Source organism: Pezoporus occidentalis, unplaced genomic scaffold, assembly GCF_034315485.1.
Source record: "Pezoporus occidentalis ecotype Australia unplaced genomic scaffold, CSIRO_AGI_Poc_V1 ctg93, whole genome shotgun sequence".
NCBI lineage: Eukaryota > Metazoa > Chordata > Aves > Psittaciformes > Psittacidae > Pezoporus > Pezoporus occidentalis.
In genome coordinates, this window is record NW_026916294.1 from 7,605,783 (window position 1) to 7,620,143 (window position 14,361).

At 38.7% G+C, this 14,361-nt stretch overlaps 1 long non-coding RNA gene across 4 annotated transcripts in view; it reads left to right on the forward strand.

Annotated features, from left to right (window-relative positions):
- Window positions 1-10,384, forward strand: part of LOC134157130 (uncharacterized) — a 38,318-nt gene extending 27,934 nt beyond the window's left edge. For 2 of the 4 annotated variants that reach the window (XR_009962195.1, XR_009962194.1), the window contains 2 exons: window positions 20-164; window positions 1,624-1,909. This is a non-coding gene — a long non-coding RNA (uncharacterized LOC134157130). Of the gene's footprint in view, window positions 1-19; window positions 165-1,623; window positions 1,910-7,163; window positions 7,784-10,031 lie in introns of those variants that run through there. The other 2 variants (XR_009962197.1, XR_009962196.1) reach the window with 2 other exon arrangements.
- Window positions 10,385-14,361: the final 3,977 nt, after the last annotated feature.

The window sequence follows — 14,361 nt, forward strand, 5'->3', positions numbered from 1 at the left end:
AATTTTCTTCTGTCTACAGTGAAACATCTAATCGTCGAAGTGCCTAAAACTCACAGAAGTCCTTATCTTTGATATAGGAAGCCTGAGAAACCACTGCCTTTGGGTCCTGATTTTCCCCTAGGAACAAGGAACTCCAAATGTCTCATCGCAGATCTTTTGTTAAAGTAAGTCTTGAGCCTCTTTTTGTGTCAGCTCCTGATAGTAAATGTAGGAATTTCCTTTACTTTTCAGACTTGACATGAGTTATGCTAGGGAATATGACATGCCCAGTATCTATGGTGTTACATGTTACATTGAGATTTACTTGAGATTAAAAGTAAATATTCCAAATCAAATGACACGGCAAACATGCTTACTTGAGTTGCAGATGGGAGAAAGAGTTAGTTAAAGGCACATCAATGAAAAATAAGACTTGGAAATATATTTTGATTTTCAGTTCTTCCTTACAAACTGTCGTGGTTTAAACCCAGTCAGGTAATTCGTTTGCTCACTTCCCCCCCTTTTCTTTCCCTCCCCCTGCTCTCGGAGGGACAAGCCATCCCCCGGGTTGAGATAAGAACAGTTTAGTAACTAAGGTATAACACAAATTGCTACCACCAGTGATAATAATGATAAAGGAAATAACATACATCATCTTAGTGATCCTCCAACCCTGCAGTCTCCCAGCCCTTCCGGCTAACTCCCAACATCCTGGGCATGACGTGCTGTGGTATGGAATATCAGTTTTCATTTCCCTGGCAGAGCATGAGGCTCACAAAGTCCTTGGCCAAACCAAAACATCACTATCAGCTCTGTTCCCGAGCTGAAAGTCAAAACATTGCACTGCACCAGCTACCAAGAAGGGGAAAAATGACTGCTACTGCTGAACCCAGGACACAAGCCATCTGTAAAGGAAAAGTTAATTAGAAATAAACATAATTAGTGATTATGAGTGAAACTAAATGGATGTTTTATTTCACAGATTGGTTGAAAATAAAGGCCTCGTGGCCAAACACCATTGGTAAGATTGGTGTTCTTTGTGTTTGTTTTAAGAAAGCTTGATGAAGGCAGATATGGCTGTCTTATCTGCTCAATGCAACACATAGAATCATAGGATAGTTAGGGTTTGAAAGGACCTTAAGATCACAAGTTCCAAACCCCCTGCCATGGGCAGTGACACCTCACACTAAACCATATCACTCAAGGCCTCATCCAACACATCTTGCTAATAGCTTTGTTTCATGCAAGTATAAAATGCAATCTGATAAAAATCCAAGCAGATGTGGCCTTCAGGAAGTGATTTCCAAGAACAAAGGAGAAAGGATGAAGGGGTAATCCTGTACATTGTTTCACTGCTGTTCCTCCATCATGAAATGTACAAGTTACTGCCCCCAAAATTGCCAGCTACTGTATGGATTTATACTTCATTAACACCAGAAACTGTAATTTTTTGATTCAGCAGAGCCACTGTTTGGGGAAGGAAACTCTGGGACTAGCCAGATACTGAGTTTTCTGCTTTCACTGCATAATTGAAGTAAAGGCACTTGACTTGGGTTATTAAACTCAGCATGGAAAGGTAGGAAGAACCTTCATGGGAAAGTTAACCTGTCGTTTCTCTGACCAGTTCAAACTTTCCTTTTTTAGGCTTTAAAATGTGTTTGGATTTGTCCTTTAAAACTCCAGATCAGTCTAATTAAAGCAAAATGAATCCTCTTTATTGATTCCAGAAAGATTTAGCTTAACAGCCCTGTCTCTAGAAAGAAGATAACACAACATATTAGGACGTCTTTGCTTTTCCGTGCAGTCGTATCATGCTAGACAAAATAAAAGTTAACTTCTTGTAACCAGCATCACCCATCTCCAAAACCAGACTATCATTCATTTTACTATTCCAGATGCCTCAATGTTGTCTTAGAATGCTGTGACAATTTCAAATCAAGCTACTGAAATGATGTTAATGTATTTTGAGACTGATTATAGTTATGTGGATTTTCTTGAATTAAATTGTTTGTATTGGAAGTTTATTTGAAAAATTAATACCTGTACCTGTGATTTTCAGCATTCTCCCATTCACACTGCTGGCAGTGGTGGTAAATACACTGGACACAGAGGTGGAAGTTGATTTTACAGGAAGCCCTGCACAATACCTATTTGCTAGTTCCTTCCTCTCCACGAGAAACAGAGAAAACAATCTTTGATTGGGCCTTCCAGCATGACCCATAATAGATGAAGCTCTGCTTTCCTGAAGGAAAGGTCATGGCACCATCCTGAAGCTGACAACAATCATCAATGAGATTCTTCACCAAGGTGCATTTTATTTTCTTTCTTTTTCCCTGAGCCTCTCTCTTTATTCTTGCTTGTCACCATAGAAGTTGACAAGATGTAAATTTCATCTTTATTCAATCCTAGATGATTTTATTTGCATTTTAAAAGGCACTCAGAGAGAGGAAAAAAAGATGTTTTGTATCACAATAGGAAAAGGTAGTGGAAGCACCTGCTAATGAAATGGACGCATTTTTAAAGTCCTAAATATACAAATACCAAATAGACAACAATTCTTCATACAACTTCATTAAGATAATTATTCCCTGGATTCCAGATGTCTAAAAAAAAAAAAAAAGACTCAAAGCAAAATTCTGGGTTTGGTCACATTGGAATAATATTAAACCTTTTTTAAATCAGTGATTTAATCTTATTTACATAACTAAATTCAAGTGCAGAACTAGTTGTCATTCTTTGATGGCATATGTCATGTTAGACAAGATGGACATAGATAGCTGTAAAGTATGTGTGCCATGTTAGACACATTGCTGAGGAAGGGTTTAAATTTATGATTTTTCTAAGAACTTCTTCTGGCTGATTTTATTTTAAAATGAGCTTAAGCTTTATTGGGGGAACAGGTACTGTTAATTTAGTCATAATTTAAGGTCTAGAGAAAAGGAAATGTGTAAGATCTAGACAGCATGAGCCAATGTGGTCAGCATTTATATGTCAAAACCATGTTTTAATTCCCAGTCAGTTCAGAAAACATAAGAGCTAGTACATCTACATGGCTGATAGGGGTGTGGTGCAGCCATAACTGAACCAGCTTCCAGTTTAGTTGAGTTGACTGATCTATCACAGCGTCAATGACACCACTTCATGGATCATGTGGTGCCATGCCTTGACTTTCTGAGATACCCATCTATACTTGCTCTATAGAGTACTTCTACAGTGTGGAGAAGTGTCATTTTCATACTTGAGTCAAAGTCTAAACTGACAGTGGTTCAAGCACTGGATAGTTCTGGAATACAGGCTTTTTCCTTCGGGATGTTCTCACCATTGTGATCACAGAATTTATATCAGAAAGATGCTGTAGAGCTTATTTTAAAAAAAAAAGTTACTATTATTTTATATTGAAAATGGTATTATAGTAGGTCATAACATGCTGAACTCAAGCTCTTCTCTGCAGAAACCCTTAGAATAATCCCTAGAAATATTCTTAGAAATAAATCCTTAGAATAATCCCTCAGAAAATTTTCTGAGGGGCTGTGAATCCATTGAAATGTTTTTTTCTTGTGACCATAAATCACTTGCAAATTCAAAATATTGTCTAGAAAATTGCAGAGATGTTTTAAAATTTCAACCTAAATTATGCTAGATGTAGGACTATGGATATAGAAGGGCTTACTTGACACACATTTGCATGTGCAAGAATTGGAAACAGACTATAGCAAATGAACTTGGCAACTGAACTTTGCAAAATATTTGCTTGCAGCCCAGAAGTAATCTTTTGCTTTCATTTTGATTTTTAATTTTCAAATAATAAGGAATATTCTTCCAAGTGAGAATTATTAAGGCTGCATAAAACATTTCTCTGTGGGTTTCTTGTGCATACCATTTCATGGATAGATAAATGGGAATGAAGAAGGTACTTTTTGAGGAGCTTGCTCAGTGATGAGATTGTATGTCACATGGCTAGACATTTGGTCTTTCATGTTGATTGTAGTTCTGTCTGGATTAGTATCATTTTATGAATCACTATTGGTTTTGTTTTCTTTAAACTGAAAAAATCTGACTAGAAACTTGCACAGTGCTTTTGCAGCACAGCTCTATTTTAGAGCCTGATGTCAGGTTTTAATGGCTAAAAAGTTCATTCTGAAAAATTGCCTGAGTAAAAACTTATCAGAGTCTAAAATGTAAACTTGTGAAGACCCTTCTCTACAATATATTCTTAGCAACTTTTAAATTGCAGAAACAATTTCCTTTTTTTCTTATTCAGGTATTTGTAAGCATTTAGTGTGAAGACAACTAAAGATGCTGTGAAAAGAGATAGAAAATAGCAGCCAGCTAGTAATTTTCTTATGATGAGTTTTGGAAACAAGACCATAAGAGCCCATAGTTGTAGTTGTGATCTATGTAACGATTTACCCTGAAAGGTTCTCACAGCTTTAGGCATCCATTCTGCAAGAAACAAGCTAACAAGACCTTTAAGGCATGAATAAAATCAGTAGGGGAAAAATGTTTACCAGCAATCTATGATATTTACTTTGTCCTGAGAATTGAAGGGAAAGGAGCTATTGTTCAAACAATGCCCAGAAATTTTGTTCCAATTCCAGTTCTGCTCAGTTTGATAAACAACGTTTCCTAGTCCTCAGTGCAGCAATAGCTCAGCTTCTCAAGATAGGTAATCAGGCTCAGTTTCAGTAGCGCAAAGTGCTGGATTTTTATCTTTAATTAAAAAGAGGTAACAGAATATATCCTGACAGATTTCAGTGTGCTTATCAGCAAAAGACAAAGTATATCTATATTGCTAACACGCAACTGGCATGAGGATTGTTGATTTAAGTGCAGCCAAGGAGTTTCCGCTATCATTATGTTTCTATAAGCAAGTTTCTTATTTAAAGAGGCATTAGAGAAAGAACAGCTCATTCCAGAAGGAAAGTAGAAGGACTTTGCCTTCTGTCTCACTACAGCTGCCTGAGGAGGATGCCAGCCTTCTCTCTTCCATAACTTCAGAGGAGAAATTCTATTAGAGTCTAAAGAACTGCCTAAACCAAGCAAGTTTACACTATGTTTTAGATGTCTCTGACCTACATGAGAATATTAACACAGTACAAATATGTTCTTTCTTCATAAACAGGGTCTTTCAAGCAGTCAGTTCAATTTAAACTTTGATTGTTTCATTTTGCTTCTGCTGCTTGTAACTCAAAAGATAAGTACAGGCTTGCAGTACCCAAATGAGTGTCAAGCCACACTGAAGAGTGTGTTGAGAGTGAGAGCTGCACTCGGAATATGATTAAAAACTCACTATTTTACAAATTGCTTCAGTTTACCTTCTGAGAAAAGTAATATCTGTAATAAAGAAAGTGGTTTGGAAACCAGTGTTAGCAGAACTGTACTTTCATTATCATCTGGTGTAAATATGCTCTCACAATAACAACAGTTTCCTCTGTATTTAGCCACATCAATTTGATATTACTAGGATTTGTATGGGTGTTATTTGCAGATAAGCATGTGTAGGAGTTTTGCCTCCTTTGCTAACTATGCCCATATACCTGAAAGTAATGTCTGTGAAAGACAGTGACAAAATAATGTCTGTGGAAAGACAATGACTATTTAAATTCATGGCTGTGCTAAAAACACTGCTTGAACCTTAAAGTTCCCCAAAATCCCTGCCTACTGAGACTTTGCAGCAAATACACACCGAGATATTTTCAAGCACTTAGAAAAAGACATGTAGAAGGACCATGTTACATGGCAGAGATAAGTAGGGTGCACTGAGCATTGTTAGCATATGTATGATGAATGGAGAAGACCCATGATAAGTAACAGAACTAATTTTTAGCTGGGCAGTAGTGGAAGATTGACACCAAAACCATGCCTTGATTTTTTCAGTTTATAGGCTGGGAATTTTTTGTTGTTTTCTGACATTTTGTGCTAAAAACTAATACATCTCACACTTTCTTTCCCTAATCAGCATATACTTAAAATTGTTACCTATTGTATTATTTCTCACATCTATGTTAAACAACTTCAGTGTTTTCTGTGGCAATTCCTTGGGGGGGCAGTTAAGCCAACATAAGCTCTGCTACACTTCAGTCATAAGAAGCTGTAGTAGAAGCATAATCTGCTTTGTCGGTTAGCACCATCCTTCCCACACTTCTCCTAGTGAAGAATTCCCCTTTGCTTCCAGCTGCAGTTTAACTTGGAAATTCAATGCAAGACCTTTAAAAAAGGAGCAAATAAATGCCCTCCTTCTGCAGATCATGATTCTTCTCCTGCCTGCCATGAGTCTGGCATAGGTAACAGTACAAATTTCATGCTAGTACAGGTGAATAACGGCCATGTCGCTTGCAGTGAATCACAGTGCACGCTAAGGGAAAAAGAATCTGAGTAAGACTCTTCCCAATAATTTCGTAGCAGGAGCTCATGTGTAACAGCAAGCTCTATTAGGCTGAGTTTAAAACTGAGCTATATTGTCAGTATGAACTGGAACCTGTCAGGCACTTACCAAGCACAATATTAGAAGTCTTGTGTTGCTGATTTTTCCATTTCAGTACCTTTAAACAAACCTTACTCTCACCAATTATGTAAGTTGAAATGTCCCCCCGAGACATCTCTTGTAGAGATTGAGAGACAGATGCATTAATGTTTTGGTAAGCAGTAGATGAAACGAATGTATACCTGATTACTAAAAGCACACTGGGAAATTGAAATGAGTGATCTGCACAGAGGTGGGAGACTGATGATACTGAAAGCTAAATTGGAGGAAGATTAAGCAGTTTGTGTATCAGTGAGCACTGAATATCTAAAAGCATGCATGGAAATTAGGACAGCAGAGTGAAGTGGCATAAGGGAGTCAGCAATATGGCCTGCAAAGGCAGCTTAGGGCTAAATTCTGGCCTTATCTCCAGATACACATAGTAAATGGCTGCTGGCTTCCTGTCCAGTACAAGAGGGACAGCATCTCTGTGAGGACCAGGGAATGTGTTTATGAGTAACATGTAGAGTTTGCTCATTGGATCAGTTACAAAGGGGAATCTATCCGTTACTGGCATTGAGCCACAGGAATTAATCAGCTCAATGGCTCGGGATGACAGTAAACTTTTGGACCAAACCCCAGTGAAGTCCACACCACATCCACCGAGGTAAATGCCAAGATTTCCATTGATTTCAGTGGTGGCAGGTGTTTCTCCTAGCAGGTGTTTCTGTGCTGCCTGCACTGAGGAAAATATCTCCTTATCTCCTCCATTCCCTTTGCAAGGGAATAAGCAATGTGGGAGAGCTTCATCCATTCACTTGATTGGTAAAGGAGGATACACATTGCAGACGCCAGTAAATGAAGCTGAATAACAAAAGATGTTACGTGGATAAGTAAGAAAGTCTCCAGAGCTCAGCAGGACCCATGTCTTCTGTTCAACAGAAAATAAAGCCAAATAAACGACACCAGACATTCACTGAGGAAAGCAGAATGAAGCAGGCATCTGTCTTGTGAAGAAGTTGTATCGTATGGTGGGCCATGCTAAAACTGATACTGACGTGCAGAGAAGTTACAAAACAAGAGAAGGTTTTGGTCTCTCTCTTTGCAATAAAAGACAGCTCCTCCTCAGGCTCTGAATTAATAACACATTTCAGTTGCATCTCTCCTTGCCTGCCATAGAAAAAAAATGTGTGAAATCATGTATGAAGGCTGCTGTATAGAAATAAAATGTATGGTACTGATAGCTCAGTGTTATGGAGATTGTGGACTTGTGGACTGAAGAAAATGGAGGAAGCATGTGAATTCTTTCAGGCTTATCGAAGATCTGAATAATGTTTGAAAGGGACATGAGCGAAACTAAGGAAAATATTTTCTCCCTTCTGAACAACTTTGAGCTGATTGGAATTAATCAGCAGAGAAAAAAAGCTTGCATTATTCTGTGAGACAATAGCGGAATTGCTGGCAAAATTATGAATGGAATTCTAAAAAGGAAACCTTTGTAAAAAAAAAAATCATTTTGAAAGTTATGTAACACAATTATTTAATTCCTTCAGCTTTTTTCCCCCTATTTTTGATACTAAAAACTTCTTCAAAATGTGCCTTTTCCTTAAAATAGATTCAAATACAATGAATTTTCCCTATGGAAAGAGATTTCATGTTGGAAAAACAACCAACCCCAGACTCCAGGTATTATTCTAGAGAGAGGTAAAGAACTTACAGCAATAGGAAGAACAGCAAAATCAAGAGATTATAACGGTACTGAATTGTGTAGCTAATGTGAATAAAACTAAGGAATAGGCAAGAAAAATCAAGGCAATATGAAAATTAATGAATTATGTGTTGTCATGCAGCATTAAGAAATAACTTCATTTATATCAACCACTGTAGAAAGGAGAAGAGGAATAATCTGTAGTTACAAAATATTGAAGCTGGCCCATGAGAGTATCCCAGGGAAAGCTCCGTATCCCATTTGTCATTAAGGATGTGGAGCTCCTAAAGTTTAATTCACATTTTGTCTGATTTACATTCTGGAATTGGTCTCACTCAGGTGAAGCTGTAGGGCTTTGTGTGAGTGTTGAGAAGAGGCTCCGGGTGTCCCTGGTGGATGCTTAAACTACAGCATAATTTTAATTTTCTGCCTGACTCTAAATATTTGAACAACCTGAGCGAGAATAACAGAGGGATAAACACCAGAATCCTGACTGTGCTTGGGTATTTACTGCAATTGGGCAGTTCTTAGGGAATTCATTTAGGAAGTATGAGACCTTGCTGTTTAAGTCACGAGTCAGTAGGCAAGGTGAGGAAGGAAGCTGGCTTCCCCACCAGCAAACTTTACCTGTCTTCAGGCTCATGAGAGTCTGAATGCCCAGGGTGGTACCTAAATGTTGGATTTAGCGTATTTAACCTAACAAAGCATGCAGGAGTATCCAAACTGCAAGATAGGACACCCTGCTCAAGAGAAAATAAATCATACGTAGAATGTATTTATGAAGGAGCACACACACGCATGCACGTAATATGAAGATATGACCATCTGAAGGCTGAGGAAGGTAGCAGTAGATACTTTTTCCTTAGTCAGACTATTTAAAGATACACTTATTCAGAAAATTAAGGCCATACCTATAGTTGTAAAGATTAAAATTGTACAAAGGAGAAAAAAGCTGTGCTGATCTCAAGGGAAAGAGGGGTGAATTTTAAGGTGCTCAAATATTAAAAGTCATAATCCGGCATTAATCTTGAGAGTCTTGCAGTTCTTTTCCACATGAATTCAGGGAATCATTTTTTTAAGATGGAAGCTGCAGCAGTCTTAAGGTCTTGCACTGGTGCTCAATGTAGATGAGCTGCTCTGTTTGTATCCTTACCCAGCCAAATGATTGTCACAATTCTATTATTAACCTTTTGCGTTCGCAGCTCTTCTTAATGCTCCACTTTCATAAAGCAGTAAGTTTTGGGGTTTGTGGCTTTGACCAAGGGGTATAGCAGAACAAGAAATTTAGAGGGGCTTTTTTTTATTTCAACTATTGTTTTTAGTGGCTTCAGGTAATGGCTTTTGAATGTAATGTACCACAAGGGAAGCATCAGAGAGCGTTGTTCATACAATGACAATGTAAAAAGTTCTGAGGCAGATCACACAGGCCAAATGAAATTAAATTCTTCCAAGCTGAAGCAATCCTGCAGATGGTCAGGGTTCATCATGTGGCTGTTTTTTGTTGACATCTTACTTTCTTTCTCTGATCTCCGTCCTTGTCATTGTTCTCAGCTTCGTCAGTGCAAAGTTTCACATCTGTGGTTCTACTAAAAAAAAAGTATTTGATACAGCAGTGCTGAAAGTGGAGTTAATTCACTCCCAGAAAGCTAGAAAAAAGTTGGAGTACCTATTCTGGTTACACAGTAATTCAGGTCTTCTCTGTTTCCAGTGTGCAAAATTTCTGCTGATAGAGCTTTAGGGAGCTGATGTAGGTACTTCATCTTCTGAGTGCTATGAGATTCAGGCCCTAGTGCACCACTGAAGATCGCCTGCAGCAGCCTGCTTCTGTCAGAGGCTTGCATGCCCTCCTAACGAGCGTTTCCTCTGCTCCTCTTCCAGTAGCCACAGGACTTCTCTGCTGGAACCTAAAACACTTTCAAGCAGTAACAGAAGGGCAGTGGGAGATCATTTCACTGGCTACTGAGTGGATTTCAGGATGATCCATCACACATTCTGGACTCCCAGGTATGCTATAGACTCAGTGTAGGAAGATATCAACCACACAAAACCTTTAATTGTAAGCCTTGTCAATGAGAGTTTAGGCTGTAATCATCTCTATTGCATTTTCCATTACATGTGTATAACAGATATTGTCCTTAAAAAAGTGTATTTTTATTAAGGCTGAGAAGATCCTTATCTTGCATCTTACTCATTGTGGGATAAGAATTAAAAGGGATCACACATGGTTGTAATGGATTTTTTGCTGAATGTTGCTGTCCTGCTGAATATTGTGTGTCGTGTGTTAAGTCAAATCAGTGGTGCCCTACAGAAGTTTTGTTTCAGGATGATTTTACTTTGAACTGAAGAAAACAGGGACTTGTTAGTTTTAAAACAGAAAATGAGAGATATTCAGTTGATATACTTAGAACTTACATACTAAAGTATCTGAACCATAAGCAGGACCATATTCTATCACTTCAAATGCAATGGTCAAATACATGTCATCCGACTTGGACTGAAATCTGCCAAACCCCCACTGATTGCAATGACAGTTGATGTTGGAGAGATTTATAAACTCCAGAATTTCTTATACCGATGTGGCCTTCTTAAGCCTCATTGCAGAAGCTGCTGGACTTACATGCATTCTCCCATAGGCTTGCAATAAACAGTGACCCTGCAGTGCTTCTGTAAATCATGCCATCATCCTGCCTGTGGAATCTAAATCACTTAAAGCACACAAACCATGGAAACTATCGGTTGTCACAATCCTCCACTGGAATGGTTTTATTTTTTTTAAATACTTCTAACTTTGTATGCATGAAGGAAATTCAGAGGGTTTAAATCAGAAAGGAAAATAAAATTAACATTTAACATTAGTAACTGCAGAACAAAATTGGCTACTTATACATCTCTAGCACCAAATGGTAACTTCCAGAGTATGATGACATCCAGAGCAAGCATTAAAAACCTAGAGAAGGAACCAGCTGGGTATGCAGTGCCTTGAATGCCTCAGCAAATAAAGAGTTCCAGGTAAGGCGATACTTTCTTTGTTTGATGAAGGGAGATTGGAATTACTTTTAGTTCTCTCATTCTGTTATACAGAACCTAAACAAAAAGCCATGGGCTGCATTCAGTTGTCAGTTAATCATGAATACTAGTTTCCCAAGGTTTATTAACTCATATTAAATCCCATTTCTCGTTCCTCTATTCCTCTGTAATACTAGCAGAAGTATTAGGCATGACTGAAGTGAAGTACCATGCGTGCTTTGACATCAGGCTATGCTAGGTGTGTGCAGTATTGATCAGGGCCCTGGTTAAGCTCTACGCTCTTTTTTGCTGGGAAAATATTCATGTAAAATCTTATCTAATTATTCCTTACATTTAGGTCCACTCTTCACTGAAAAGGTTCCAATACAGAGACATTTTTAGTGTAAGTTATATAAAAAATGTTTAATATTTTGGTTTTCCAGGCGCGAATGAAGTACCATCACCTTGACGTAGTATTATTTGGCCCGAATGCAGTTATAATGTTTGTTTGTAATGTACGTGCCCACATTTTTTTTTCAGGGAAGAGACAAGTAAAATGAGTAGAAATCAAGTCATGGAAAGAGAAAATCCATTTATTGGAACTTAACCACAAGTCTCATCACAGGTAGGAATTTGGGGGAAAAAAACCTTACTATTTCAAAGACTTTAAAGAAATAATACTGAAACACTGTAAATTGCCTTTAAGTTTTCTCATACTATACTTACAAATACCTAAAAAGAATATAATAATAATAATGTTGCAAACATTTTAATGGCATTTCTTCCAGCAAAATATGCTTAGACAACTGAATTAATGTTTTCAATAGCAAACACATCTCAGAAAATTTTGAACCAGCTCCAGTTAACTGTCAGCCTTGCTCAGTACCAGTAGTCTACCCTGGCTAAGTACTCATAAACTAGACTTTTGTAATGGGATGATTTAACACGCAAAGGCTAGGACAGGCTTAGACGTGGGGTCTGTAATGGACCTCCAAAACTTTTTCACACTTGCTATTTTAAAGCAGAAGGTCAAACTTCTCCCACTGTCTTTAGGGGTACAAGATTACAATAAAAGAATAATTGTGACAGATGTTGTTAGTGCTGTTGGTTAATGTTTGACAACTTTTAATCTGATATATCTGCTGGTGGTACTCGGGTGCACATGAAGAGGGGTTTGTGCATGCCTAGAGGTGTCCTGACTTCTGCTGCCTATGTTGTGTCCAAAGGGTATTACAGGTGCACATTCCAAACTCAGTTTATACTATCTGAGAGTTTCAGGTTTGTGGTTTTGTTGGGGTTTTTTGATAGGTTGGAGTTTTATTTTGTTTTCATTAAAACCAGAACAGTTGATACCAATTCTTTCTTGGCCTGATGTAATTCTGTAACAGCTCTACCACCTGAGCATTCAAAAGTGCAATTTAGTCTCTTTTTCTCTTTCTCCCTCTCTGTCTCCCCCCAATCACACATGCACACACACTTTAAACTGCTTTATTAAAGCTTGTAACCACCTCCATTGGCAGTTTTGGCAGAAGTGCAGTGCTGGCAATCACTCTGATGAGCGATGACTTGTGATTGCTGTAACGGCAGTGACATGTGAGCATAGTGACAGCTCAGAAGTCTAAGGTGTTGATTGAAAATATGCATTTAAAAGATGCAAATTGTCAAAAGAAGTGACAGTTGCTGTGTTGAAAGCAATTGATACAGCACTGCTTACCACTAGAGCTGGTTAACAGCAGGATTTTCAGTTCATTGGAAATCTATTTTTTTTTTAAGCTCCCCAGTAAATGACCCTTTCTTTCAGCTGGTGATACAGAGCTTTTGTCTGCTTCATTGCTGACAGCAGCAGTGGAATGCATTTATCAAGTTTACTGAAGCTTGTCAGGGATGGGCACGGTGATTTGAAAGATACAGCCTCCTTTGGACCCCAGCTGGCCAAGCTGTCCTCTGCAAACTGTGCTACTTGTTAGTGCCCAGCAGGATGATAGCCACAAAACTGTCTTTCCTGCTACTCACCTTGCTCTTTTCTGCCATGCATCTCTTCCTGACCTTCTCTGCCCTTTGCATTTCCCTGTCAGAGTCTTGTTCAAAGTAGAAACTGCACATTATTGAAGCTATGCACTATTGAAAACATCTAGGGACTATTTTGTGTCTCTCTCAACTTCCACATGTTTAAGTCTAGCTCCTCCAGTTTCTCAGTCACCCAAACTGGTCCCGCTCCACAGTTCTGGCACCTGGAGATAGCAAGGTATCAAAACTCCTAGGTGTCAAGCTGTTTGTCCTGTTCCTTTTCTCTGGCTCAGCTTTCCCATTAGAAGGTCTGTCATATGTAGGAGTTAGAGACAGATCTGCCACTTCTGTGACTCTTCTGACACTGGGTGGCATCTTGTATGGACATTAGAGATGTTCACACTATGCCCTCCCCAGGAATGGTGCTTGCTTCTTTTAACTGTGGTATCTACCTGTCCTAACAATGTTTTTCCTCTCTAAACATCGAAAACAAAAGACATTTTAATTAATCATTGCTAGACCTTTCAGGATGTGTGAAATCAGCTGTGGTACTAGAGATGACTGTAAAGCCACTTCTTAACCAACAAGAAGCTCTCAAGGCATCTGCTAGACCCTACCCGTAAGATACACTTTGTTATAGCTCATTGTGCAATTGCAGGCAGGAAGTGCTGATTTTTGAAAGGGCAGCTACTCCCATTAGTCTTCTTACAGCTCTTCAGCTGACTTCTGGTCACACTGTGATTTCTTATCCTCAGCACAGTGCAGAGCCCATCATTACCTAGGTGGTAACTGCTAGGACTGGAATTAGTACCTATGTACTAGTAGAAATTCCATTACAAGACATAACAAGACCCACTTTCTTTCCATCACAAAACACAGTCAGTGTGTCACTGAAGTACTGTAGCTGGTTTCTCATGGCCTGGGGAAGACAATGTTAGAGCTGTTGTTAGTGTGCTGGAGAACACGAGGTGCTCATGTAACTGCCCTGGCACCTCCTGCAAGTGCCCATCGATCGCTTTTCCCGTTGTACTTCTGCCTTGGCAGCAGTTGCATTTCTAGCACACAGGGAACACAAATGGTTACAAATGATTTAGTGTGATAAGAAGAAATGGCTGATGTAACTGGTATAAGAAGCATTCTCAGACGTGCTTCTGCAGCCATGTCAGAGAAATTGTACAGATAGATAAAAATGTGCCCT